The sequence below is a fragment of the Palaemon carinicauda genome, chromosome 13 (genome assembly GCF_036898095.1).
Source record: "Palaemon carinicauda isolate YSFRI2023 chromosome 13, ASM3689809v2, whole genome shotgun sequence".
In the NCBI taxonomy this organism is placed as follows: domain Eukaryota; kingdom Metazoa; phylum Arthropoda; class Malacostraca; order Decapoda; family Palaemonidae; genus Palaemon; species Palaemon carinicauda.
Genome location: NC_090737.1, coordinates 53733479 through 53748478, shown reverse-complemented (window position 1 = coordinate 53748478; position 15000 = coordinate 53733479).

The window sequence follows — 15000 nt, the reverse complement described above, 5'->3', positions numbered from 1 at the left end:
TCAGAAATTTGATTTTGGAAATCATTGATTGTTGATCTTCGATCTTAGTTTTTCTGCAACCTGGTTTGTTGGGTTTGTTCATTCTGTTGATTTCATTTCATAGTGTGAAATTGGTGTTAACCAGATCTTTTTATCAAGCAGCCTTAGTTACATTCAAGGTTCAATCGTTTCGATCATGGGAGATAAAAATTCAGATCGAGTTTTTAGGCTCCTAGAGGAACCGCATGACTTATTGTTAAGTCAGCTCTCGCCAGCAGAGCTAATTGAAGTGAGCTCACGTGTGGATGATATTCCAAACTCATGTAAAAGACAACAGATTCTGCATGCCGTAGAGAGTGAACTTATTAGGCGTCATGGATTTAGGGAAGAGCGTGAGTTGGAGATAGCACTTGACGATAGGGGTGAAGACAACTCCATAACCAGAGAAGACTCTGTTATGGGAGAAGCAGCAGCAGTGCTAATGTTACCATCAGCCATGTCATCAAGCCAGACTACCTACCGAACTTCAAGTCCAGCTGAAGTTGAATCTCATGATGAAGTCAGAGGTCAGAAGAGATGTTGAGGATGAAAAATAAATTTAAAGCAGCCGAGCTCGAGGGCAAGTCATTGCGAGCTCAGTTGGAGAGGCAACATCAAAATACAAAATCACCCAGGGCAAATCCCATGGGATGGTTTTCAGACCGAGAAATGGTGGGACTCCTTCCATCCTATGATGAAAAGAATCCTGAAGGCTTCCTCCTGTCATTTGAGAGAGTAATGAGGAGTTACCAGGTTTCAGAGGACTCCTGGTCTCGCCTGTTGCCAACAAAGTTAACTGGGAGAGCAGTGGATGCTTACAATGAGGTATCCGAGAGTGTTGCCCATGATTAGCGCCTGGTAAAGGCTTGGATTTTGAAAACTTTCGAACTTGTGCCTTCGGTTTGATGCCAGAAGTTCAGGAACTTCAGGAAAGGATCAGAAAGTTATGCAGAATATTGGAGACAAATGAATATTACCCGTGACAGGTGGGTGGATGCCTCTCTTGTATATAACAAGACCTACAACAAGGATAATACAGCTCATATGATTAGAGCAGTTTCTACTAATTGTACCACCAGTCACTCGGTAAAATATCAAAGATCAAGATATCAATGACACAGACCAGGCTGCGGTAATGGCTGATGAGTATGCACTGAAGGAAAATATCAGGGGCTCCTCTGGGTCAGCATGGTGCCCTCCTTCATTCCATACAAACCAACCTCCAAAGTAATTTCAGAGTAATTAGAGCCCCAGAGGGCCGGCTCCATCATATCCTCCACCAGGGAAAGGAGTAGGGGGGAATCCTACACATGGCAGTGCTGAAAATACTGTGGAATAAGAACAATGGAGCCCATCCTTCGGCTCCCCCAGTAAAACAGTGTTCCTATTGTCACAAACTCGGACACGACATAAGCTGCTGCTGGCTCGAAGGAAATTATGGACCAGGAGGAAAGAAGTCCTCTAATTAAAATCACAGGAGGGATGACCAAGCACTTAATGTTAACGAGGTGATGAGAAGACATGTCAAGGGATGATGAAGAAGACAGACATGGCCATAGGTCGAGGACAGGAAGCCTTCATTCATGATGGATCTGTGTCTCTGCAGGACCAAGGTACCAAGCCTGTATAGATAAAGATTATGCATAATACTGCAGCTGAGCAGACTGTCCTGCACAGAGCAGTCTTACTGTTCGATCAATCGTCTGCTTTGGGAGAATTTGTCGTGGTTCGCTACATTAGGGGAAGAGAGGAATTGCACTTATATGCAGTGAATTTAAGCTCTTCTTTTATTTCCGGTACATTTTCAGTTGCCTAGGTGGATGAGGACCCCATGCAAGGGGTACAGTTATCATTAGGAAATGTCATAGATGGGCAACGATGTTGCACAGTAACATGTAAAACTCATGCTGACAAGAATGAAAGGGAGGTGAAGATTGAACAAAATCAGTATCCAGCATGTGCTATTACCCGTGCTAGTACAACCAAACAGAAAAACAACAGAGATGATGTTCCTACTTGGGCGCTTGAGGGTACTTTTCCCCAAATGCTCAGGGGTGTGGTGCAGCCTGGTTTATTACGTTCAGAATACTCGAGGGAGTCGCTCATTGAAGCTCAGAAACATGGCTCAGAATTTGCAAGGATAAGGGATGAAGCTGGATCCCTGAGTGAACTCGAGGCTGAATCTTCCTGTCACTATTTAAAGGATGATATCCTAATGCACAAATGGCGGCCTAAGAAAGTGCCTGCTGATGCTTCGTGGACTATTCTACATCTGGTGGTTGTGCCAACACAGTACCGAGAGAAGATTTTAAGGTTGGCTCATGAGCAACCAATGGGCAGACATTTAGGAGTACGTAAGACGCGTGAGAAAGATTCCGGGGAATTTTATTGGACAAATTTGAACAGGGGAGTTGCAGAATAATGCTGTAGTTGTCACTCATGCCAAGTGATAGGTAAAAAGGACCCAAATCATCGAAAGACATCATTGCAATACATCCCAGTGGTGTAAGAATCCTTCTCCAAGATCATCATGAAAATTGTTGGACCTCTGCCATAGACATAGAAGGGCCGCACCCATTTGTTGATGCTAATGTGTGCGTCAAAACGCTTACCTTAAGCGTACCTGTTGCGGGCAGCGATGAGTCACAATGTGTCGAGGGCTTTGGTACAGTTCATGACCACATTTTGGTTGCCAAAGGGTATTCAAACTGACAGAGGTAGTGTCTTCATGTCAAAAGTTTTTGAAGCCACCCTTAAGGAGTTAGGAGTGCAGCACATAATGTCCTCTGCTTATCATCCACAGTCTCAAGGTGCTTTGGAAATGTTTCATGCCACGTTGGAAAATGCAATACACACATACTGTGATGACCAGAAAACATGAGATTGGGACACAGCCGTTCCGTTCTTGTTGTTTGCTATTCGAGATTCATGGCAAGAATCTCAGGGGATTTCCCCCTTTCAGCTGGTCTTTGGACATCAATTGCATGTACCTCTCATACTTTTCAGGGAGATATGGACCCATGAAGAACAAAGTACCAATGTGCTACACTATGTGGTAAGTTTCCGACAGCACTTGCACTAGGTCTGCCAAATGGCTCATGAGGAGATGCAGAAATCTCAAGGAAAAATAAAAGATTGGTACGACCAAGCAAATAGGACAGAAGCACGATAATTCCAAGTGGGAGAAAATGTGCTCATCTTTCTACCCATGCCTGATAGTCCCTTACGGGCCAAGTACCAGGGGCCATATAAGGTCGTGAAGAAGCTCAGTGAACTGGATTATGTGGTAGGGACACTGGACTGAAGAAAGGAACACCAGCTGTGTCACCTCAACATGATGAAACCATACGTTGTTTGGAATACCAGTGGTAATGCCACTGCCCAAAAGCCACTGCCAGCCACTGTGCCTGTTCATGTATCAGTAATATGGAGAAAGGCACAGAAACCAGAAGAAAAGGAAGAACAGCCTCCTCAAGGTGAAGAAGAGGAGAAAGAACAGAATCCTCAAGGTGAAGAAGGGGTGGAAGATCAGAATCCTTCGGGTGAAGAAGAGGAGAACACCAGTTTCAAGGGCATGCCACACAAAGCCTGACTTAAGAATTCTGAGGTTCTCAGAGACTTCAAGACCAAGGTCTCTCATCTAGCTCCCTAGCAGCAAGAGGATGTCCAAGCCTTAGTGGAAAATTATGCTGTGCTGTTTCCTGATGCTCCCAGCCAGACAAACGTAATGGAACATGATATGGATGAGGGAGATGCACGACCGGTCCATCAACATGCGTACAAAGTATCACCAAAGAAGCGAGAACTGCTTTGGAAGGAAATTGATTACATGCTACAGCATGGGATTATTAGAAAGAGTTCCTCACAGTGGAGGTCATCATGTGTGTTAGTGGGAAGGCCTGATGGTGGAGTCAGATTCTCTACTAACTATAGGAAGGTAAACAATGTCAGAAAGCCAGATCCTTTTCCCTAGCCACGTATTGATGACTGTGTGGATACCATTAGGAATGCTAGATATATCACAAAGTGTGATTTGTTGAAGGGATATTGGTGTTTTCCGGTCACTGAGAGAACCAAAAAGGTTTCAGCTTTTGTAATACCTCAAGGATTATTTGAATACAATGTAATGCCCTTTTGGGATGAGAAATATTCCTGCGACATTCCAGAGAATGATTAACTGTTTGGTACAGGACCTAGAAGGCGTTGTCGCATATATGGATGGAACACCTGAAAAGACTAAAAGCCCTTTTCCAGTGTTTAGCAGAGGCCAACTGGACAATCAACCTCTCCAAGTGTGATTTTGGACAGGCGACATTCACCTACTTAGGGCATATAGTAGGTCAAGGGTCTGTTAGCCCAGTGCAAGCAAAGGTTGAGAGCATACAACAAGTTCCAGTCCAGCAAAGCCGCCAAGCATCGTGTTGGTTCTTAGGAATGACCTGTTATTACAGGAAGTTCTTTAAAAACGATTCTACAATAGCCTTGCCTCTCACTAATCTTCTCAAAAAGAATTACAAGTATATATTTGCTATCCACTGTCAAGATGCATTTGAATCACTTAAGAGGTTGCTAAGTCTATCACATGTACTGAAGGCACAGGATTTTGACAGAGAATTCGAGATAGCAGTAGATGCTAGTGATCATGGGGCTGGTACAGTCTTATTGTAGGCAGATGATCAAAACATGAAGCACCCTGTGGCATACTTCTCTAAGAAATTTAACTAACAAGAAAAGAACTATGCCACTATAGAAAATGAGTTATTAGCTTTAGTTTTTCCTGTAGAACATTTCTCTATTTACATTTAATCTAATTTATTGCCTACTAACATCTTTACGAACCATAATCCATCAACATTTTTGCAAACTATGTAAAACAAAAACCACAGACTACTCAAATGGAGTGTACGGCTGCAAGAAGTGAATTTAAATATCTTGCATATCCCAGGGAATCAGAACATTCTGGCAGACTGCCTTTCACAGATGAATTAGAGTTTAATGTGTATGTAGGTAGTTTAAGAATAGATATAAATTTTTTTCTGTAATGTAATTCCAACTCTTTCATGAGAGCCAAGCAAAGTCAAGTTTAGTGATTAAGTGGGAGACGATTTCCTTGCCATTGACCAGGAAATCTTTTTTTTTAAGGGTGAAGTGTGAAGTGAGTTGAGTTTTACCCTCCAAGTAAAACTGTTTACAGTTCACATTTTTTTTTTTTATAAACAGTTCTGCTCTTGTGAACTCCCATTACATGTACCCACAGACAGGCCTCAGTCCTAAAGGAGGTCTTTGTCTGCGCCATGTAGGCTCATAGCCATTAATTACCAGGCACTTGACTTTCCCTTCTTTTCCCAAGTCAGCCACAGGATATAAACCAGGTGTGAGAACAAGGAATTCTGATAGAGAGGACAAAGCACCCCTTGAGAAGAGGACACTTGGTCATCATTCGCAAATACCCAGAAAAAAGAAGGTGTGGTCATAGATGCCATTTGACCTCAAGCCATGAAGACCACCCTATTAACTCAAAAATGACCAATCAAGAGAAAAAATGGGATGACCCCAAAATTTCACCTTCTCGGCCTAAGGCCTACATCAAGAAAAGAAGTTAGTTCCTGCCCGAGAGCGAGAGAGGGTAACCAGTGTCTGCTCTCCTCAGGACACAAGCCATCCAAGCACAATAGGGTCAGAGTCCGCATGAGTCACCAGAACTCATGCATAACTTAAGGATCCGCCCTTCCCCTTCTTTTGTCCACAGCGGAGTTTTGGAGATAGTTTACGTCCCAAGTACACCTGCACAGATGCCGAAAGATAAGTACCATGACCTGTGAGAGGGAGAAAGTTAACAAGTGCAAAACTAAAGGGTATTTCATTAATGAGAATTCTAAAAGGAAGAAGGGGAAAATAATTTCAGGAATAATTTTCTCTATAATTCTCTGTCAGCCATTCACATCCAACATATTTATTTTTTTTTTTAAGGAGGAGGTAACTCCAACTTGTGTGAATCAAGTTAGGCTATCTTATGTCCAAAGAAAGTGTTATGGTGAAAGTGTTATGAATTAAACATCTTTCCTATGACTGTGAAGTGAGGGTATTGTTGTTATGGTACGTAGAAAGTAGTCAAAGAAAATAGTGAACATTATTTATCTTATTATATGATCAACCTTGTATTCTTTTCTTTTTTTTTACCATAACTATTCTTTTGACATTTATGTTCGGTAGTTTTTCATTGAGTGATTTTCAGAATGTTGAAATTAAGTGGTATTTCTTTTTCTTCTTGTTTACACATTTAATTATGTTTTGATTATTGCTGGAGCAAATTAACTTAAGGTTTTGTCTTTCATTTGTGACTTGAATCATTTTGATTTATTAACTTTATAAAGTCGAAAACATTTCCAGTTTTGAATTGCTATTGTATGTTTTTCTTTTAAGAATCTTACAAAATTTTTTTTTTCTTTTTTTTGGTGAAATAAATTTAGTTATGTATTAGATTTTATAACATTTTCTTTTTTCGTGACTACAATAAGGAGAGAGTTCAGTCTGTTCTTATATGTAAAAAAAAACCCATATCTTCCAAAGAGGTGCAGCTCAAAAAAAATATAAATGAACTCGGGAAAACGGAACCGTTAATAACATTAACGGGTTCAGTCTATTTAGAAAACATTACAGTGTCAATTAGACGATCTGGTTGATACGACGATAGTGTCAAGTAGAGAGCCCGATTGATACTCTAATTAAAGAGCGTAGCCAGCACATTACGTTAATATATATATATATATATATATATATATATATATATATATATATATATATATATATATATATATATATATATATATATATATATATATATATATATATATATATTATCACTTTTGTAACTTTTTATTTTTGTACTGTCTGATACACGACAATGTATAAAAGTCTAAGAAATTAAAAGGAACAAGAAGTTTTAAAATTAGCTAGCATTATAAAAGTCACTTTGGAATCATTAGTCGTGAACGATGAAGACTACCTTTTTTTTTTTTTTTTTTCTTTTTTTTTTTTACACCGGGGCTCTTTCGATTCCTAGCTGTCGGAAAATTACGCTTTTCGATATATTATTCGCACAGGCTAATGGTATATAACCTTAAAGGTAATGTGATATCCTTGCACCTTTATCTGTTGTTCATATATTAGACCATGGGGACTTTTGCAAACATATACTTCTGAAAACTATGGTCCAAGAGCTACCAAAAGCTGATTTTCTGCAAGGAATTCGCTGGTGGGTGTGTTGCAGGTGACCTTTTGAAAATTGTTAAGGCCCAAAAAATTACTAATACCAAATGAATGCTTATATATGTAAAAAAAAAAAAAAAAAAAAAAAAAAAAAAAAAAAAAAAAAAAATTAGATGAATGTGAGTGCCAGATATAGGTGCTACATTGTAGACAGGAAGGTAATGAGAGGTAATAGCATATAAAGAGCTTTATAATTTTTTAGATATGTGGAAAAAAGTAAAAAGTAAAAATTAAAATTAAGCCTCATTTACAATTTCATGGTCATGTTTTTTACCACCTGTGGCTACATCAATGCTGATATATACCCAAATTTGATACCGAATTGATTCTTATTTATTCTGTCATTCCCTGCAATACAATATTAGTTTAGAAAATTATTAGTATTCCTCCCGGAAATTCATATCTTACCCCTACACCTATCTATGCATAGTGGCTTTTGATGCTGGTTTACATGGTTTTCATTTATTAGACTTAGAGTAACCACTCTTTTTCTATCACCAAACCACATTCAACTATAGATCCTTTTGATATTAGCTTTGTAAGACTTTACAGTAATGAATGATACACAAGACCTAACATAAATATTCATGAGTTTAGTGCTGAAACATGGCAAGTAGCAAAACATTATGATACAAAATGCATAGTACACTTTTGTGTGTAGGTAATGACTGTTCTTTAAGCACTAATACTAGTTTTAGTTTTCAGCAAATACAAAATCATCAAAATTATCAAGTTCAGGAGAATCATTGTCATATTGGGGGCTTGGGTCCTCAGTAATCAAAATTTTAAGTTCTTTGGGGAAGAAGGTCTCCTCCTGTCCATGTGATGCTTAGCTGTCCATCATCTATTTTCCAGCCATGCTCACCTGGCGGTGAAATGTCATGTCTAGCTTTGTCCGCATTGTACCACATTAAGTCTCGATAATTTGCCCCCTCAATGTATATTCTTAGAGCATCTTTGCATGTGGGTAGAAGGCTTATATCAGCTCCATTATATGCAGATAAGTGTTCCTGATTTATGACTGTATTTTTGTAGAAACCTGTTGTGCCAGTGTCGATATCGAAGGTTTGTGACCCTCCATATAGTGAACATGTGAACTCCTCGGCCTGTTGAAATGTATCATTTTCCAGTGGACTGGTGCTTCCAAGTGCCGAGAATGTCTGTACATACTCAATATGTGCTCATATGGTTCTCAGTAGTTATTTTTACTTCCTTTCTCACAACCGCACCTTTGGTGTCACAGCCACTGTAAGCATGAATGGCTGGTAATGCAAATCAGAAGTACTTTCTAGTGTCATTGAACACCTGATTGATGTTGAACAGTCGTCTCTTGTTCCCTGTGCCTGTGTCAAACAGCACACTGGCTTCCAATTCTTGCATGAATTACTGCAAGAGGACAAAGACATCTGTGTCTAGCGTTCTAATAATGATGGAATTTCTTGGGCATTCCTTTGCAGAGTACAAGCAATAAGGAATCATGAGAGTTTTTGCTTCTTCCTGGGTTGATGCGAGCTCTTCAGTTTCATCTGCACTTGTTTTCAGGCCATCATATGATGTCAGGCAGTAACATATATCTCCAGAATCAAAGTATACCTTTCTACCTTCAAGCTTTGTTGCATATTTGCATTTCATCCACTAAACCAGCAATAAGGAAATGAACCTCTGCTTGTTCTTATCACAAGACGAAAACCTTTTCCAGTCCTTTGGAACTCTAGTTAATGAACCTTGGATGATATGGGATTTTGAAGATCCTCCGCACATTCTTTCAGTGCTCTGATTGACAAGGCTTTATATCTGTTTGTGATAAAGTCTACTTGTTCCACTTTTGGAAGTTGGTCAAATAAACTTTCTGCAAGCTCCACAAATGTAGTTGGCAGTGTTATTTGTGCCTGAAATGGTGCAAAAACATCAATGATGCCGGAGGTTCTCTGTTTATTTAGCTTGGTAGCACGATGGGTATCATTCTCTATAGCACCCATCAATTGGAACCTGTCTGTTTTCATAGGGATGTCGTCACTTGTTGCTAGTGACTATGGAACAGGTTCCAAAGGGTAGCTGAGTACACACCCCAGACTAAGGTTATTGTCTCGCCAGGTCACCAAAACACGCTTTTTCACCAAGTCTTTATGAGTTCATGATTCAACCTAGAATACAAAATTCGTTTCAACCAGTACATCAATGTTCAATCCCAGAATTCCACCATTATGTAAAATAATGTAAAATTTTACACATGTCCAGTGATACCATCATTGTTCAGATATTAGTAGCTAGCAATAAATTCAATTCCATTATTTAAAGGAAAATATACCCTTAGCATCATTAGTGAATTAACACAATTTAGCACTTACATCATTTACGACATTTGCGGCCTTGGAATTCATTAAACCCAACCAATTAACCTCTTCTCAAATGACGCTTCTATCGTTTTATTTAACTGCATACATTTACAAAACTTAAAATACTATGCACACGTAGTAACCAATTCATAATAGGATATAGCATAGTCCCAACGCACAAATAGTAAAATATAGCAGTACATCCTTTAAACAGCATAACACCAATTACCGAGTTCACCAACACGCCTCCTGGTGCAATTCTTAGTAACAAGAAAATTTTATTGAACACCAGTTGAAATCACACAATTTATGCATAATTTATGGTAACTCGTAACCACTGTCACAATGAGTGCAATCGTACTGAAAAGTATTCATAAACAATATAAATAATCGTACACGTTAGGTTATACTAGTCACTAAACAAACTAATACCCACCTCATATCAGGTGCAACTGATCACGTGACCATTGCCACCACAAACCTCAACCAGTATGTCTGAAGTCAACCACTGTCCTGGCCACCTTCACCAGTAGTCTGTAACACGCATGTGCAAACAAATGAATTTTAACATGCACCTACTATATCTACCAAACATAATCATTCATTAATATTTGTCATTATAGAATTATGATGATACAGTTATGCTTGAGTGAAAGGAGAATGAGCTGGCCAAACATATTTCTTTCAGTTGCTTGGTTTCCTTTGTGGCTCCAGTAAATTTCATTGATTTTGCAAGATTTCCAAATGTTTTCATGTTCTCTCTTGTAATTGGTGCAATAAAGCTCTTAGTTTTGTCAACTGACCTCTCTTGGTTGAATTTTGATCGGGCCTCTTTCCCCATTTTTCCCACAGTTAAGAGATCTTCTTCAGTGTCTTTTGTAGCAGGTGCACCAGATTATAGGCAATACAGATTATTTTTGTCTTCAACTGTAAATGGGTTGATAAAGTTTGAGATAGCTTGAAGAACTTTATTTGTAGCTCCTTCACTGTCTGATATTTCCGAGGTTTTGGCAGCTTTATGTGAATTTTCAGAGGTGTCCAAGTCTGGCATATCCATTGGGGCAGCAAGTAACTGGTTCTGGAATGTCTCGTTCTGCACCATCGGTAATAGGCAAGTCTGTTGATGGTTTGTTCTATGGTTATATCAACTGCATTTCTAGAGGAGGGAATGCTGGATCTGTTCACACTGATTCCTTTGTCCTTCAACAGATCTTCTACCACTGGGTGTGTCCTGTGTAGGCTTAGCATGGTGAGGATGTATACAAATGTATAGGTAGCATAGTTCGGATGGTTGAAACTGAAAAACAAGAAGCACATATCTTCGAAGGAAGCTAAAATGAAGAATAAAGTTATTATCTTTTATTACACACAAGAACCTGAGGAGCATCCAAATAAATTCAGGGTACTGTATCCACAGCTGGGCAGTTTTACCAGGATCTCCCTTCCAAACTCAATCTTTGAAGGCTATGCACTGTTTTAGCATGGCTTTGCACTTTTCATTAGAGATGGTCTCAGATAGATTCTCTTTGGTTGGTGACTCGTCAAGCCTCTTGAATGCTGTCTTGCCTTCCTCTGATATCTCACTGGTTTCTTCAAATCTCACCAGTAGCAGACGTTCCATGGCCTCAGGAATAGTTTTGTGTACTCTGATATTTCTGTTGTAATCCTTGCCTGTCAACACCTTCTCCATGGAACTACTTGCACATATGCCTGACTCAACTAGGATTTCTTCAATGCCACTACCCCTCACTTACATTCCAAGAGCTTCCATGAAAGCACTGAGATATGGAAGCCTCCCATTCTCACAATGACACCTGCGTATGCTTGTGGTTGCTTCCAAACAATTGTGTATTGTTGACCAACCTTTCTTAATGCTTTCTGAGATTCGTTCATAATGTGCTGAACTGTAGCATTTTCTGTTATTGATTATTGGGGCTATATAATCAACTTGTGAAAGTTCTGACACGTCTTTATCAGATGCCCCAGTAACTGCTATCCAACTTGCCCATGCTGGCACAGTTTGTGTAGATGTCCCTACCATAGCTCTGCAGAAGATCTATGATAGGTCGGACATCTGGGCTGTGGATACTGCCTATTCCTCACATGCATCTTTTCTGTCATGTTAAAACAGGCTCTCCCTTGTCTTTAATGCAACAGGGCTCAATTTCTGGATGTACATAATACAAACCTCCTCTTGTTTCTTCTCTCACCAATCTCCTTAATCCTACTGCTTTGCTGGTTTATGTTTCCATCCATTGAGATTTCTTGGATGATGATGCTGTGTGCTGCATGAGTTGTGCTTGAGCCAGATAGTGTCTTCTCATTAAGGTCACTGTTGTCCCAACACAAGTGCAGTTCAGCATTGTTGTTCAACGGAATTTTAGGAAGGATTATACTTTGGCAGTCAACAAATTTCTTGCACATGGCTTCTCCAGTTCTAGTAAGGTACTGTACGATGTACAGTGATCAAAGCGTGTCATCATAAGCTATGAGTTCTGCATTTATAGTGAGATGTCTAATACTTATTCCAAGCAGCAGATGCTTAAGAACCACTGTCCTCTTGAAACTGCGTGGCAGATATCATGTGGCAGTGACATGTTTTGACGCCTGGTCCTGTCCAATTCATCATCATTCTTTTTACCTATTATTAAACCTGTCAAAAACCTATGCAAAAGTACTAGCGGCTGAATGGTCACTTAAAAGTAACTTAGCAGGAGGTGGTCATAGCCTGGATGTTGATTCCTCTGGGCCTTCTTAATCTGCCTTCTAAGAATCAGTGCAGATTCTTCAAGTAGCCTCGAATCAGAGCTGGCTATTTCTAAAGTATTTTCAATCACTTCACCTGTTCCTACCTCAGCTGCAAACACCAGTTAAGATTTATATTTTAGTTGCCAGAATTTCTTTTGCAATCCAGAATGTTTAATCAGTTTGGCTTTCAGCTTCTCTGTCCTGTAAGATGTACTGTAGAATCGAGGTTTCATCCACCATATACTGTAGATTGTGTTCTAGAAGTATACATATACGTTCTACACTGGACCCATTGATGATATTCTCCTTGTTGTAGCTGCACAAATATTCAAATTCAGTTTTGAGAGCAATTTTTCCTTGAGTCTTTTCTTTATCAGTTACAAGTCGGAGATGGCTTTTGGTACATGTGTGGTTCTTCCGGAAAGAGGCCTGATGATAGACTCAACAAGCCAGAAGATCAGCGTCAGATATCTTCAGCAGTACGGCATGATCCCTATTCTCTACTACTGCGGTTTTTTTTTTTTTTTTTTTTTTTTTTTTTTTTTTTTTTTTTTTTTTTGGTGACACATCTCACTGGTTTCTCTTCCTTTCCAGAATTCCGAATCCTCCTTGGGCAGAGACTCTTTTTTTTGTTAATAGGACATGGGGTTGGAGAATCACTTGGTTCACCATTTTTCCTTTTTTAAAATTCTATATGTGTTCGTAAAGGTTTTGTAGCACTATGGGTGCACTCCTTGTTTTTCAAAATATCGTTCAGGCACCTGTGAGCATATCTCAGTAAGTTTTTTACTAGGCTGTCCCCTATTTTGTTGTATGTTCACTGCACTTTTAACTTTTTTTAAAGTGGCTTCTGTTAACTGTCTCACTTTTCACCGATTTGTTCTGTTGGAATTGAATGATGCAATATAAATCTTGATCTTTTATCTTGTTTTTGGAGACGGCTCTTGGCCTTTTGAAATGCATAGGCTTTTCTTCCATTTCCTTTGCTTTAGCTTTCAATGCCCTGACAAGAGGAATATGTTTAAAACTCAGTAATTAGACAATGTTGACCAAGTTTTTAGTAATGTGGAAACTAGGCTTGTTAATATATCATAGTATCTCCTGTCATTGGTTGCTGATAATAAAAAAAAATTACATATTTTTAGTGATGGAAATTACAAAGAAATCCTCATGAATATTTAAATTAGATATTTCTAATGATACATGCAATGCTTGTATAGCTCAGCACACAACTGCTAGCCTCCTAAAACGTAATTTATTTACAACATCATTACTTAAAGTGGCTAATAATGAAATTGTCATGAACAACAAATGGGTGTTAAATAAGATGATTAAGTAAACTCATAGTACATTGATTTTATCATATAATTATACATATAGTAGTACAACCAAATAGAACACATGGAGGTTTTTGGCACAGACACCTGTTTTGTAAATACATAATTGAATCAACCTTAGTCTTATCTAAAGCATTATATTTTATCTTAGACATGCGAAAAATTTTACAAAGAAAACAGCTATAAAGGAGGTAATTTACCTTAAATCGTAATTATTGTGCGTGCTACAACATATAGACTTTAGACAAGTAGCATTTGTTTAAACCTTACCATTGTTTCATTCACGTTGGAATATTCCCATTATGAGAACTCTAATTATTAGAAAACCAATGTTAAAGCTTATTATTCTAAATGGTCAGGTACGGGAGGCTATTATAGATTCTATTCATGAATACCAAGCTGAAATGCTGTCTTTGACCTTTTAGCATATCTAGAGGGCTAGGGGTATCATATTGACATCTGGAAGATTTATTGTTAATTTTGTGCAACCACACTGTTTCGTATATCATGACAGAAGGCAGAGGGATCAAAATGGCATCAAATTGAGGCACATTCATATACTTTTGCTACCATTGTAGGTGGAGAACTGCACTTAAAAATTCAAAATGATGCTAATTTTCGACTTTTTTTTTTATATATATATATATAAAATATACCAAACATTCATCAAGCAACAAACCTCAATCACATATTCTACTAGAACCAAATAATGAAACCAATATCCATTAAAAAGACTGATTTTAGTGTGAATGGGCATATATCAAACATTTCTTCTTCTTTTTATGGGGGGGGGGGGCGTTAGAGATCTCTGAAAGCATGCCACAGCCACACCTACTAATAATTTGCTTACAGGCAATCATATTTTAATGATTCTAGGTCTATAGTTTTCAGAAATATGTGTCTGCAAAAGTTCCAATATATGTGAATGATTACGGTATCTGGCCCATGGCCTATATCTACTTAGTTGAAGTTTGAGCCTCTCTGACCATACTGCATGTGTGAGTTATGAGATAATATTCAAGATACAAGGTTAACCAAAGTCTTTCCCTTCCTTGTGGATTGTGTTATTACGACCATAATGTGAGATCCCTCGCTTATTTTTCTGATGATGTTCATAATTATTCCACGTTGCTTCTGTGCAATCAACTATCGTCATATCTCGTAAACAATGAATTTTCATATTCCTTTGCCTGTCATTTTCTTTTTTTTTATCGGCCTAATGTCGAATTAAACTATAATAAAGAATAAGTTATTTTCATGTGTACATTAAAAAGAATAAACGTTATCTCTTG